This window comes from Podarcis gaigeae, assembly GCF_964106915.1.
Source record: "Podarcis gaigeae genome assembly, chromosome: 11".
In the NCBI taxonomy this organism is placed as follows: Eukaryota; Metazoa; Chordata; class Lepidosauria; order Squamata; family Lacertidae; genus Podarcis; species Podarcis gaigeae.
In genome coordinates this window covers 51273408-51287765 of record NC_139687.1, presented here as the reverse complement: position 1 = coordinate 51287765, position 14358 = coordinate 51273408, and the positions used below count along the sequence as shown (strand labels likewise).

At 43.8% G+C, this 14358-nt stretch overlaps 1 long non-coding RNA gene across 1 annotated transcript in view; it reads left to right on the top strand.

Moving 5' to 3' along the window:
• LOC310827236 overlaps positions 1-13290 on the top strand; it is a 198147-nt gene extending 184857 nt beyond the window's left edge. The window contains exon 2 of the long non-coding RNA XR_014556243.1: positions 13191-13290. This is a non-coding gene — a long non-coding RNA (uncharacterized lncRNA). The remainder of the gene's footprint in view (positions 1-13190) is intronic.
• Positions 13291-14358: the final 1068 nt, after the last annotated feature.

Genomic DNA, 14358 nt, shown 5'->3' with positions numbered 1-14358 from the left:
CTTATATTCGGGTGCGGCTTATATTTGGGCCAATACGGTATTTGCAGAGAAAGCAGTATCACTTTAAATAGTCACAGCTTCCCTTAAAGAAAAAGAAGAACCCCAGGAAATGTAATCTGTTAAGGGTGAAAGAGTTGCTAGGAGATCCCTCTGCCCCCTCACAGAGCTACAGTTCCCAGAGTTCCCTGGGGAAAGGAATTGATTGTTAAACCTCATCACCTCTTTCAAATGCAAGAAGTAGATACATAAGACCATATTTGCACATCAGTTTCTAATGCTGTGAGTGTCATCTTTTTAAGAGGCTTCTACTCTGCAGCCTCTTACAGTTGTTTTAACTGCATGTTTTTGTTTGTTTTTAGTTCTTATCTGTTTTAATTATCAGTTTTTATCCATCCATTATCTGTGTTTAATCTTGTATTTTATTCAGATGTTTTATCCTATGCTTGTTTCTTTGTCCTTATTTGCTCCAACATTTATCAGTTAAAAAAAATCCTAACTGCTATTTTATTTTTTATCCTGGTCTGTGACCGTAATAAAGTTCATTCGTACATAAGACTCTTTTGGTAAAATCTATGAAATTTAAAAATAGCAATGGCTGGATCATTCTATTATCTATCTATCTATCTATCTATCTATCTATCTATCTATCTATCATCTATCATCTATCATCTATCTATATCTATCTATATCTATCTATCATCTATCATCTATCATCTATCTATATCTATCATCTATCTATCTATATCTATCTATCTATCTATCTATCTATCTATCTATCTATCTATCTATCTATCATCTATCTATCATCTATCTATCTATCTATCTATCTATCTATCTATCTATCTATCTATCATCTATCTATCTATCTATCTATCTATCTATCTATCTATCTATCATCTATCTATCTATCTATCTATCATCTATCTATCTATCTATCTATCTATCTATCTATCTATCATCTATCTATCTATCATCTATCTATCTATCTATCTATCTATCTATCTATCTATCTATCGATCATCTATCTATCTATCATCTATCATCTATCTATCTATCTCTATCTTTCTTTCTATCTTTCTATCTATCTATCTATCTATCATCTATCTATCTATCTATCTATCTATCTATCTATCTATCTATCTATCTATCATCTATCTATATCTATCTATCTATCTATCTATCTATCATCTATCTATCTATCATCTATCTATCTATCTATCTATCTATCTATCTATCTATCTATCTATCCTCTCTCTCTCTCTCTCTCTCTCTCTCTCTCTCTCTCTCTCTCTCTCTCCACATCTATCTATCTCCACATCACTCTTTGCTCTCAGGTTGGTGTAATGACCCTTTTAAAATGTGCAGGGTGGATGGGACCTCTGCCTTACTCTCGCCACAATCTGACTAACAACTGAGTGCGCACACACAGCCCAGTAGAAGAATGTGTACCAGCTTTGGGGAAGGAAAATTACTGATCCTAGGACCTTGTTCCTCTTTCCAACAAGGTAGATTCCAGCTTTATACCCACAACCCTGGTTGGGGAATCATGCTGCCAGCAGACTTTGCATGGGTTATTATTCTGAATCCCGCTAGGGAAAACAGGATCAAAGGTCTGAAATAAATAGAGACATTGGTGCCTCTGTAACATTCTCTCTCTTGAACCACTGTGCGTGTGTGTGTGTGTGTGCGTGTGCGTGTGTGTGCGCGCGCGCAAATACATATTACAAATTTCTAAAATTTCCTTCAGGGGGTTTAAAAAAAGATAATGTAAGTTTGCATTTTTGCAAATAATACCCAGTGAATAATGAAACAGAAATATGTCTGAAACTATTTAATTAAATGCTTCAGTTTCCACCTTCCTCACTAACACAGTTTGGGATATAGAGAACTGCAGGAGAGGGCCTCCTGTAGAGTCCATCTCCCCAGGAGGTCCATCCCATACGATGTGGGCATCAGGCCATTACTGTGGGGGCACCTACTCTTTGGAATTCTCCCCAGATACACATCAGACAGGCACTGCCTCTATTGTCTTTCCAGCGCCTACTAAAGACCTTCCTTTTTCAACAAGTTCTGTAAATGGAGCTACTTTTTAAAATCCCATTCTGTGTCTGTGCCTGGAAAGTGCTCTTAGATATGAAATTGCTTTAATTTATTTCACATATGAAACTGTTTTATGTATGCATTTGAGATGTTTCATAGAAGCGATTCATAAATAGATTTTTAATAGACAAGGTAAAAGTTAAGGACCACTGGACGGTTAAGTCCAGTCAAAGGCAACTACGGGGTTGTGGCGCTCATCTCACTTATAGGCCGAGGGAGGTGGCATTTGTCCACAGACAGCTTTCCAGGTCATGTGGCCAGCATGGCTAAACCGCTTCTGGCACAATGGAACACTGTGACGGAAACCAGAGCGCACGGAAATGCCATTTACCTTCCTGCCGCAGCGGTACCTATTTATCTACTTGCACTGGAGCTGGGACAGAGCAACGGGAGCTCACGCCATTGCGGGTATTCAAACCACCAACCTTCTGATCAACAAGCCCAAGAGGCTCAGTGGTTTAGACCACAGAGCCACCGCATCCCTAGATTTGTAATAATAATAATAATAATAATAATAATAATAATAATAATAATAATATATTTATACCCTGCCCTCCGGCTAGGTTCCCCCAGCCACTCTGGGTGGCTCCCAACAGAATATTAAAAACATGATCAAACATTAAAAACTTCCCTAAACAGGGCTTCAGATGTCTTCTAAAAGTCAGATAGTTGTTTATTTGACTGCTGAGGAGGCCCTCTGCCTAGTTCCCTGTAACCTCACTTCTCACAGTGAGGGAACCACCAGAAGGCCCTTGGAGCTAGACCCCAGTGTCTGGGCAGAACGATGGGGGTGGAGATGCTCCTTCAGGTATACTGGCCCAGGGCCGTTTAGGGCTTTAAAAGTCAGCACCAACATTTTGAATTGTGTTTGGAAATGTATTGGGAGCCAATGAAGGTCTTTCAGGACTGGTGTTATATGGTCTTGGCGGATACTCCCAGTCACCAGACTAGCTGCCACTCTATTCATGTGTTACCTAGGTGCCCCGGTTGCACAGAGCTTCAGTTGTGTGGAGTAAGAGCTTACACACACGGGATTTTCTTCTCACACAACCATGACCAACATGTGGTTTCTGGGGAGGGGGTGGGGAATCATGACAACAGGGATGGTCTCCTTGCTCTATGACTGGCACAAATGTGACTGGCTGACATTTGCTGCAGTCCAAGGAGTCTGGAGTTGTTCTCTTAAGGAGTGGCTACACATCACTGTCTCTTTCAAGGCAGTGGGGACCATCCCCATGGACAACGAAGCACAGGCCCCCTCTGCTAGATTTAATAAGCCACAGAGGTTTTGTGGTTTTTGATATGGTAATTTTATGTTTGGAACCACCCTGAGATCTGCAGAAGAAGGCAGTATACAAATAATAATAATAATAATAATAATAATAATAATAATAATAATAATATGATCTGATGAAGTGCTTTGTTTAGGCACAGTTCCAGATATGTGGGAACTGTGTTTCAATCTGTTTTTAGTCTATTGGTGATTTTAATCATCATTTTTGGATGTTTTAAATACCTGCTTTTAACTGATCTTATTTGCTTTATTCTTTTGCGTGGACCGGCGGAGTCCCCAGATCCTGAGCGGTCCCCCCGTCATGTGGAATAACGACTCAAGACAACGTGCTATGGGATTAAATTGGCCACAACTTTATTAAATTTCAAATGTGGGTAGACCTTGGCTCAGGCATTGGGCGTTCTCCTTCCCCAGTCCCCAGCTGGGGACCTAGGGAGCATCAGGGTTATCCAGTGTTTGTGTGGGGGATGGGCTGGCTCTGGAGAACATATGTTCAAGCAGAGATAGCCACCCCCATTATGCCGCCGCAGGGGAGAGCAATGACGACCTTTCGGCGTACGGTCAAAGCCTCCCTTCAGAAACCCCTTTAACAGGGCACCCTGGTATCGCCACTGCAAAGAGGAAGATGGACAAAAGGATTCCGCCCAAGGCCTGATACCGCCAAAGTTGTGACGTTTTGCTATGGGAAAGGCGAAACCTGCCAATGCAGGAAAATTCCTTTCTGGCCCTTTGACAGCGACCTTAACATAGCAGCGCCCGCATACCTGTGAAGAAAAGTTAACCTGCAAAACCTATGAAGAAAAGTTAACCTGAAAAATAATGCATTAACTGAGGGTGGGTAGGGTAGGAGAAGCTCTGGAGCCAAGTGAGGATTCCCAGGTAAGATCCTCCCTCTATTGTGTGGGCAGGTAATCCCTCCCCTACTTGGCCTGGTCTCCTTGGCACCGCTTCCCCCAGGTGGGATTGGACAGCTGACTGGGGTAGGCGGAGACCTCCAGGTATCCCACCTGAGGGAAGGTGAAGCCAAGCCTATGCTGATGGAGCCGCTCCAGATCTAGGGGCTGCACGCGTCCACGCAAAGGTCGCCCCCCGTTTTATGCGGGGAGCGGTCATTGTAAACGGCTTTGAGGTTTTTATTACAATCAAGTGGTGAGGAAAAACAAGGGCCCAACAAAGGGGTGAGCGAATTTGTCAAATTAGGTTTCTCTCTGTTTCTCATTTTCTCACTCTTACAGCTGTAATTCCCAAAGTGGTTTAACGGTCCATCTATCTTTCCAGGGACCCCTAGGAATTCTGTGAGGGGAACAACTCTCACCCCCCCTTAATCAACTGCAGCTCCCAGAATTCTTTGGGGGAATCCATGACTGTTTAAAGTAGTATGATACTGCTTTAAATGTATAGTACAGATGCAACCCAAGTCCATTTGATTCAGTGGGTCCCCTTGGATAAATGATAGTTGAAGACCACACTGTGCCTTAAACTGGTGCTGTAACAAAGCCACAGTTTGTACCAGAGGAAGGGCATTCCATAACCAGGACATCTTAGTGGAGAGGTCTCTCTTCCCAAGTTTCCACATAATGTCCATCTCTCAAAGGAGGGTCATGAAGAACAGCCTCTCCTATAATCTCCATGCCTGGGCACAGAAGTATCAGGGGTGATGGTCCATCAAGTATCTAGGTCCCAACCCATTATTACTATTTGTATTTATTTCATGTGCGAGTCACTTCCCACAAGGCATCCCAAAGCAACCATCCTAGACATGAAGGCTGAAAACGACTCCCCCCAGCCTCAAAAGTACAGTAACTTTGCAGCATCACGGAGATGAATTAAGCCACTGGGTGGGGTGAAGGATTGGCTTCCATATGCTTAAAAATATTCGATGCAGTGGGGGTGAGGTTTCTGTGTGCATGCTTATGCCTTGCATGTAGCCTCTGAGAAAGTTCCGCTTCCAAAATGACAATAACAAATGTTGGTAACTTTTCATTTCTTCTAGATTTTTTTTTATTAAAAATATGTTTAAGGCACCCTGCTGATAGTTCAGCAGGCTTCTTTTTGTGTGCGTAGAGCAGTTGGCTTGAAGCCTCAGCAATGAGCATGTTCCAGGAGAAAGGAGGAAAGAAAGAAAGACTTGAAAGGAAGAAAGTTAGAGATTGCAGTTGTATTTTATTTAATTATTTGCTCGCTTCCCCCTCCCTACGCAGGTTTTAACCAGTTGACACAGTTGGTTTTCCAGCTGGCTTTATTTTAATTAGGGTAATGTATTAATTTAATTTGCCGACAAAGGTCTGCATAGTTAAAGCTATGGTTTTCCCAGTAGTGATGTATGGAAGTGAGAGCTGGACCATCAAGAAGGCTGATCACTGAAGAATTGATGCTTTTGAATTATGGTGCTGGAGGATACTCTTGAGAGTCCCATGGACTGCAAGAAGAACAAACCAATCCATTCTTAAGGAAATCAGCCCTGAGTGCTCACTGGAAGGACAGATCCTGAAGCTGAGGCTTCAATACTTTGGCCACCTCATGAGAAGAGAAGACTCCCTGGAAAAGACCCTGATGCTGGGAAAGATGGAGGGCACAAGGAGAAGGGGACGACAGAGGACGAGATGGTTGGACAGTGTTCTCAAAGCCACCAGCATGAGTTTGATCAAACTGCGGGAGGCAGTGGAAGACAGGAGTGCCTGGCGTGCTATGGTCCATAGGGTCACGAAGAGTCGGAATAAACGACTAAACAACAACAAACAACAACAATTAATTTAATGGAATGGATTCAGAGGATGGTGAGTGATATGGGAAGCATGCCCTATGATGAAAGGATGAAGGAACTGGGTAAGTTTGGTCTGGAGAAAACTGAAGGGGGTCATGCCAGAACTCTTCGGTACCTGGTGGGCTGTCAGAAGAGGGCAAAGACTTGCAGACTGCCACCCCAGTGGGCAGGATTAGATCTGACAGTCTTAAATTATAGATTATATGTTCAGAAACATCTTAATGTAAAAAAAAAAAGAGTTTGTCAATGTAATTCACTATCTGACCTCACCCTGGTGAGCAAAGTTTGATAGGTGGGTGGGGCAACTCACCTTTCAGTCACCAGATGTCATTATGATGTAAGACAGGCAGTTGTCCTGCCCACACATCAAAGTCCCTTGTGCAGAGCTCGACAGTCATAGGAAGGCCTCTTCACAATACCTCCAGAGCAAATGTCCGTAGTTAGCTTGAGGAAAACTAAGCTGTGGGCAAACGCCTTGCCATGAGGGAAAATGCTGCGGGAAATAATTTAGTGATTTCCAAAGACAGATTTGATATTAGTAGAAAGAGTTGCCAGTAATAGCTAAGAAACTATATGACACTGCCTCCACTGGCCGCCATTTTGTGACTGCACCATTGCTATGTGGTTAGTGGGCCTCAGTAATTTTCAGCCATCTCAAGTGGGCCCTGGAGGCAGAGAGTTTGAGGGTCTAGAGAGATGAGACAAAAATCCTGCCAGTGTGTTTCATCAGGTGAAAGCTCTCTTATCAGCTTCTGGGTAGCTTTTCCTTAAGCCATAACAAGTGTGGATACTTTTTGGAAATGTGGGGGTAATTCTTTCCCCCGCCGATGCTTGTTTCTACTACTTTGCTGTTTGAGAGGCTCACTTGATAATGTTTTTCCAGATGTGGAAAACCTCAGGTCCCTTGTACATCCTCTTGTTAAAACGCTAACTATCAAACCAGTTCCTACAGTACTGAAATGTCCAGTTCTTACCACTTAGACTGCATCTGCATGATTTCTTATTTTTATTTTGAATTTGTTAGAATGCAGTTCTTATTTTATTTTATTTTTTTTATTAAAGATTTTCTTGACTTACAAAAGTGTTTGCAATGTCTCTCTCTCATATTTTCCCCCATGTAACATTTTTACAAATCAGTTTCATCTGATGAGACATTAGCAAGAAAAGGGAAAATGGCTCCCCTTTATCACATACACAGCCCAACAAGACAACAATAAAAAATGCATGATTTCTTATTCTGTTCTATGTTGGGAGCCCGTGGGGTTAGAGTGTGGGGTTGGCTTTTAAAAGAGCCAGGCTCAAATCCACACTGTTACAAAGCTCACTGGACAGCCTTGGCCTTGTCACTATCTTTAACCTACATCTGGTGCCACCACAGACCTTAGCACAGTCAGTTCTGCACTGTACCATTCCGGAATGGAGATGGCAGATGACCTGTTTGGATACCACCCCACATCAAAAATTCCTTGTAGAAGGAAAGCTAGCATATAGTGAGAAAGTGATAACCTTACCTCTGACCTACTAACTTTCCATGTGTATGATGTATATTGTCAGGGAACTGCCATCAGCTCAGAGGCGAGAGGTGGAAGAGCAGTTGTGTTACAGGGAGCCTCCGAAGATCTTGTGAAGCAGTTCTTCCTCTGGCAAAGAGGGAAGCCCCGCCTCCAGTGGAGAAGGGGCGCAGGGATCAGAAGATGCTAGGGAGAGCCTCAACACCGAGCCTGAGCAAAGGGGAGGGGAGGGAAGTCCCCCTTTGCCAGCACCCACGTTGCGCAGTAGGTTTGCACACAGAGAGAGGAGGAGAAGGATGGGGGTCACATGACTGTTATGCTGGAGAAGGTATAAGGACCGCCCACTCCCAGATTCTGCTAGCGACTGACCAGACATGGACTTGCGACGCTCTGCACTGTAAGATAGTTTGTACAGATAATAAAACCTGGAAAAGACAGGTTGGATCTTGCCTGTTTGCTCTCGAGCAACCATACCACCACCTGACATATATGCTTGCAGTTTGTTTTTAACACCAGGGAACATTCAACAAACTGGACAATCCTCAGTGTGGAGTGGTATGGTCCAAGAAGGGCTATACCACATGCCGTTGCTGAACATTTTAATTGGCTGAGTTTGAACTGGATATGAGACCATGGATTCATCCAGATGGCAGGCACCGTGGCACAGATGGATGTTATGAATCATGGGTAGGAAGTGAAGCACCAAAACAATGTTCTGAAGCTCCCCAAGTAAGGACATTTCCACTTGTTTCGAGCTGAGTTCTGAACTCGTAACCTTCAGGTGTTGTAGACACCTTGCCATAGTTCAAATTGTGGATGTCCAGGCTTCACTAATCTCAAGGACAGCATCTTAATTGTCAGCTCATCCTTCATTCAGTATGCTTTCCTGCTCCTCTTCTAAACATTTTTCAATTTGGAACCATTTTATAGCACGGGGGAGGATTAGACTCAGCTGTGTCAAAGAAATTAAGAAGCTGGTGCAGCAGGTTCATTGAAAAAGTATTGGGGGGAAAGAATAGTATTTTAGATTCTTTTCCTGGAAGGAGACGAAAAACCAGGTGTGCATATATATATATATATATATATATATATATATATACACACACACAGTATATATATATATATATATATTCATATTCCAAGGTGCAAACTGAATTACAAGATGCCCAGGAGTGTGCAATAGCATTTCATTGTTTAAGTTTGGAATAAAAGACAGATAATTAGGAAATTGGGAGTCTATTAATTTTCCAAATTTACTCATGCAAGAAGCACTGAGCTACGGTGATATTTGCTTACCTCGTCATTATGCAAAAATATATTAGCTAATTATTTTGACTAATGCAATTAAGATATGCATATTTAGCATAAACTATACAATAGAAACGTTACAGTCAGCAACTGCCAGGTTGCACTCATGGGCAGCAGAGAGGCAAAAGTCTCGGTGCAGCCTCTGATGGCAAGCGGGAAGATTGTTCCTGCTCTGCCTGAGCCACTCTTATTAGCTCTCTTGCAGTAATTAATTTACTTTGCAGCCTGGCTAGGTGGCACAGCTAGCAGTGGCATTAATTTTGGTTACGTGGAGACACCTGAAGATGTCAGCCTTTGAGCAGCAGAATCTGCACCTTTAATTGCCTTAATCAGTGGAAACACAGTATCTTTCGTGAGGATCCAATTAAGACATTCTGTGTTTTTGGTTTCCTTTCTACGGAAGAAGCTGGCAAGGCACCAGCATGTTGAGAAATACACTCCCCCCTCCTCAACTACCTCACAGTTTCATATCTGGGCCTTTCCATCCATAATTCTTTAGTAGAGAATTCTGTCTAACCTGAAAGCTTACAGACTATGACACAAAGAGATATGGGGGAGGTGGTCATTGCTCGTTTGTGAAGCGGTTGACTTTGCATGAAGAAGGTCTAGGTTCAATTCTGGGCATCCCTAGATTTGTTTAAACTAATAATAATCAGATTAGTAGGTTATGTGAAGAGGGACTGCTAGGTCCATCTGTTTCCAAAATGTCACTTTTGTATATGTTCATACATTAGTCCATTCCACCTTATTAACATGCATTTTTAAAGCCCATTTGGCACCCCATGTGTTGTCTTTCGGGTGCATTTTTGTTCTCTCTCACATTTTAAACTAAGTGCAGTTTTCAGAACTGATGGGAAAGGACGCTTTATTTTAAACATGGGAAGTGAGGCATCCCAGATCTGGAGGCTAGAAAATAGGGAGCGATAGAGGCTAAAGGTGCCACCAACCCAAGCATGCCCTTAGCCAGCCCTCACCTGATTGTCAGCTTCTTCCTCTTCCTCCTCCTCCATCTTAGTGTTGCCTTTGTAAAACTCAGTACAGAGAAGGAGGGGGACAAAACTGAGGGCTTATCCACACATACCTTTTGCCTCGGTCTTTCCAGACAGAGGTATGTGCTTCAACATTCCCATATCTGAGCTTCCCCCTCCCGCCGAGCTTTCCCCACAAAAATCCACTCTTTAAAGCTGGATCAGAGCAAATGCCCATATAGGTTTTCTGTGGGTTGAACTTTGCTCTGATTGAGCTTTAAAGAGCAGGTTTTTGCAGGGAAAGCTCCGGAGCAATGCAATGCAATGCAATGCAATGCAATGCAAAAATAAAATAAAATAAAATAAAATAAAATAAAATAAAATAGGTAGTTGGACACTGAGCTTTAAATCGTGAACGATGCCTGAAAAGAGCAGAGGAAACTGCAGATAAGCCTTTGGTTGGCTTATAAGGCCTTCTTGGCAGTGGCACCCTCCCTGTCGAGCACCCTCCCATCAGATGTCAAGGAGATAAAGAACTACACAACTTTTAGAAGACATCTGAAGGCAGCCCTATATCGGGAAGTTTTTAATGTTTGGAGTTTTATTTTGTTTTTAGTGTTCTATTGGGAGCCACCCAGAGTGGTTGGGGCAAGACGGCCAGATGGGTGGGGAATTAATAATAAAATTGTTGTTGTTGTTGTTGTTGTTGTTGTTGCCTGTCCTTGGCTGTGGCTGCACCTAGTGTTGGGTGCAACTGCTGCTGATAGAGAAGACCATTTGAATGGCATGGTGGAAAGCAAGGTCTGGCTTGGAGACTGCATCTGGCCCACAGTGGAGTTTTCCCCAGCCTGTGCCACTGGTGTTAGGAAGGTGCTGAAGGCCATCACAACAGGCAGGGACCTGCTTTCCTTTCCATTTTGACGCCCATGGAAATGTTTTGGCTAAGCCTACCCTGGCCATGTGGACTGTCAAATGGCTTCTGCTGTATTTTGTTGTCCTTTCAAATGTTTCTCATAGAGTAGGCTGTACCATCTGGTGGACAATCTGCCTGCAAGCGACAGCATCATACCTAGCTGTGTAGGCAAGTGTAGACTGGCCGAAAGGAACAAGCATCTGCAACAAGCAGCCAGAAGCAACAGGAGACTCCCTGTGGGTCCCGCCTCTTTCCACCGACATTAGTTGTAGATTGACCCTGTACAAACCAGTAATGATAGTACTCCTGCTCCTAAATATGGAGTTGTCTGCATACTGTGTATGTCTCACCAATATTTCCCCAAACTGGACCCAAAACACCTGTTATAGATTATATTCTGGATGTGGGTGGGCTTGGTTAAATTATCTATGCCCTGTGACTTCCCATTTGGACAACCGCAATGTGCTGAAAAGGGACGCGGGTGGCGCTGTGGGTTAAACCACAGAGCCTAGGACTTGCCGATCAGAAGGTCGGCGGTTCGAATCCCCGCAACGGGGTGAGCTCCCATTGCTTGGTCCCGGCTCTTGCCAACCTAGCAGTTCGAAAGCACATCAAAGTGCAAGTAGATAAATAGGTACCACTCCAGCGGGAAGGTAAACGGTGTTTCCGTGCGCTGCTCTGGTTCACCAGAAGCAGCTTAGTCATGCTGGCCACATGACCTGGAAGCTGTACGCCGGCTCCCTCGGCCAGTAAAGTGAGATGAGCGCCGCAACCCCAGAGTCGGCCACGACTGGACCTAGTGGTCTGGGGTGCCTTTACCTTTACCTTTAATGTGCTGGAAATCATAGAATTGTAGAGTTGAAATGGAATCTGAAGATCATCCAGATCAGGGTTTCCCAAACTTGGGTTTCCAGCTGTTTTGGGCATCACCCCTGACCACTGGTCCTGCTAGCTAGGGATGATGGGAGTTGTAGTCCAAAAACAGCTGGAGACCCTAGTTTGGGAAACCCTGATCTAGTCCAACTTCTTTCAATACAGGAATATGCAGCTGTCCCTTACGGGTGGTCAAACCTGCAACCGTACTCTAACCAACTGAAATGAAGCCATTCAGAAACTTGAGTTACACCTGTCACCTTAAGCCAGTTGCAACCTCTCAGCCTAACCTACCTCACAGGAATGTTGTAAAGCAAAAATGTGTGAGGGAAGGGGTCATGTACAACAGATAAATGGAGTGACATAAAAATTTAGCTGTAAGTTGCCTTGAGCCCCTGTCAGGGAAAAAGGTGGATGATGATGATGATAATGATAATGATAATGATAATGATAATGATAATGATAATGATAATGATAATAATAATAATAGAAACTGTGAGAATGATCAGGAAGATACTGGAGAGCAAATCTGTGGGACTCAGTGGGACTCATAGCTGTCAACTGTTCCCTTTTTTTAAAGGGAAATTCCCTTATTCCGAATAGGATTCCTCGCAAGAAAAGGGAAAAGTTGACAGCTATGGTGGGGCTTAGTTCTGAGTAAAAATGCTTAGGATTGCAGTATAAGGCTCCCAGTTACCTGGAAGTAAGCTCCATTGAATACAGTCAGACTTACTTCTCAGTAGACTGTGTAAGGCTCCATTTACAATAAAGTAATAAACAATCCACAAGTTTTCTTTTAAAAAAAGGGGGGGGGGCTGGCTGCTGAAGCATTGCAATCCAAGAATTAAAAGCGGATTGGTGACCTTTTGCTTCCAAATTATAAGAAGGGCTTTGTATCGCCAGCTTCACCATTTCCTTCATTTAGTGTATGAACTTCAGTTTCAGTGTAAACAGGATTCTGTTTTTGCACCTACACACCCACCCACCGCGTTTAATTGTTCTCTGAGGTGTGGAGGGGAGGAAAAGGAAATCTGGGACATTCCAGGATCAAATCAGAAACCGGGACGGCTTCTGTCATTCCGGGATTGTCCTTGGAAACTTGGGACCATTGGAGGGTATGGCATTAGACACAGCAATTGAAACCATCCATCATCTTAACTAAGAGGATTAGGGCAACCATGGGCTTAAAGGTAAAGGTAAAGGTACCCCTGCCCGTACGGGCCAGTCGTGTCCGACTCTAGGGTTGTGCGCTCATCTCACTTAAGAGGCCGGGGGCCAGCGGTGTCCGGAGACACTTCCGGGTCACGTGGCCAGCGTGACGAAGCTGCTCTGGCGAGCCAGCACCAGCGCAGCACACGGAAACGCCGTTTACCTTCCCGCTAGAAAGCGGTACCTATTTATCTACTTGCACTTAAGGGTGCTTTCGAACTGCTAGGTGGGCAGGAGCTGGGACCGAAAGACAGGAGCTCACCCCGCCGCGGGGATTCGAACCGCCGACCATGCGATCGGCAGGTCCTAGGCGCTGAGGTTTTACCCACAGCGCCACCCGCGTCCCGCGATGGGCTTAGCCATGGGCTTAGCATACACCTAAATGGAAGGCTAGGAGCGTGCAGCAGGGACGAAGTGCTTTATTAGCACCCCCTTGCTGTTCTACATGGTCTGAAGCATCTGGGGCTGGCCCCTGTCAGAGTCAAGGAACTGGGTTTAATGAACCATTGGACTGATGCAGTAGGACTGTTTTTATGTTATAGTCTCCATCGACAGCTGCTGAGATTTACTGCTGGCAAACCCAAGCAGCAAGCGTCTCTATTCATAGAAACAGAGAACTGGAAATGGAAATGAAACACAGTTTGTCTCCTTGCCTTTGTTCCATAAAGTCCATATGTGGCAGGCCCACTTATGTCTTCCATGTGTTTTGGGGAAGGGAGAGGTAGATAATATAGTCTTCTTCTGTTCATGGCTTTACAATTAGTTCAAGCTGCCAAGGTGACTCCCAAGGTCAAAAAACTTCTGTCCATCAATTGACAATGGATTCTCTTAGAAACTCCCAGACGGTTCACTCGGCCAATTTATATAGGTTCTGGTCTAGACACACAGCAGAATGAGGCAGCACAATCCTGAAATCCTGAATATACCACTTCAGGCTGCAGGTGGGTCGCTGTGATTGAATATTCTCCTATATTAAATGGGGGCTGGGATCTCTGCGGGTAAAAAAAAAGCATTAAAAACTCACATCTCAGTTTATTGTGCTGTTGTTGCATCTGCAGGGAATTTTTTATGCAAGAGAACATTTGAAAGTATAGAAAAGCTCCCTGCCCTCCGGACTGTACCATTTTAGATTGCATGGGCAAAGCTTCGTGTCTGAACTCCATACCGTCCAACATTTCTCTGATGAAAATAGGGACATCCTATTTAATGATGATGATGATGATGATGATGATTTTATCATTTATACCCCACCCATCTGACTGGCTTGCCCCAGCCACTCTGGGCAGCTTTCACAACACCTATAAAAATATAATAAAATGTTAAACATTTTTAAACTTCCCTAAATAGGGCTGCCTTCAGATGTATTCTAAAGGTTGTATAGTTACTTATCTCCACCCCCATCGTTCTGCCCAGACACT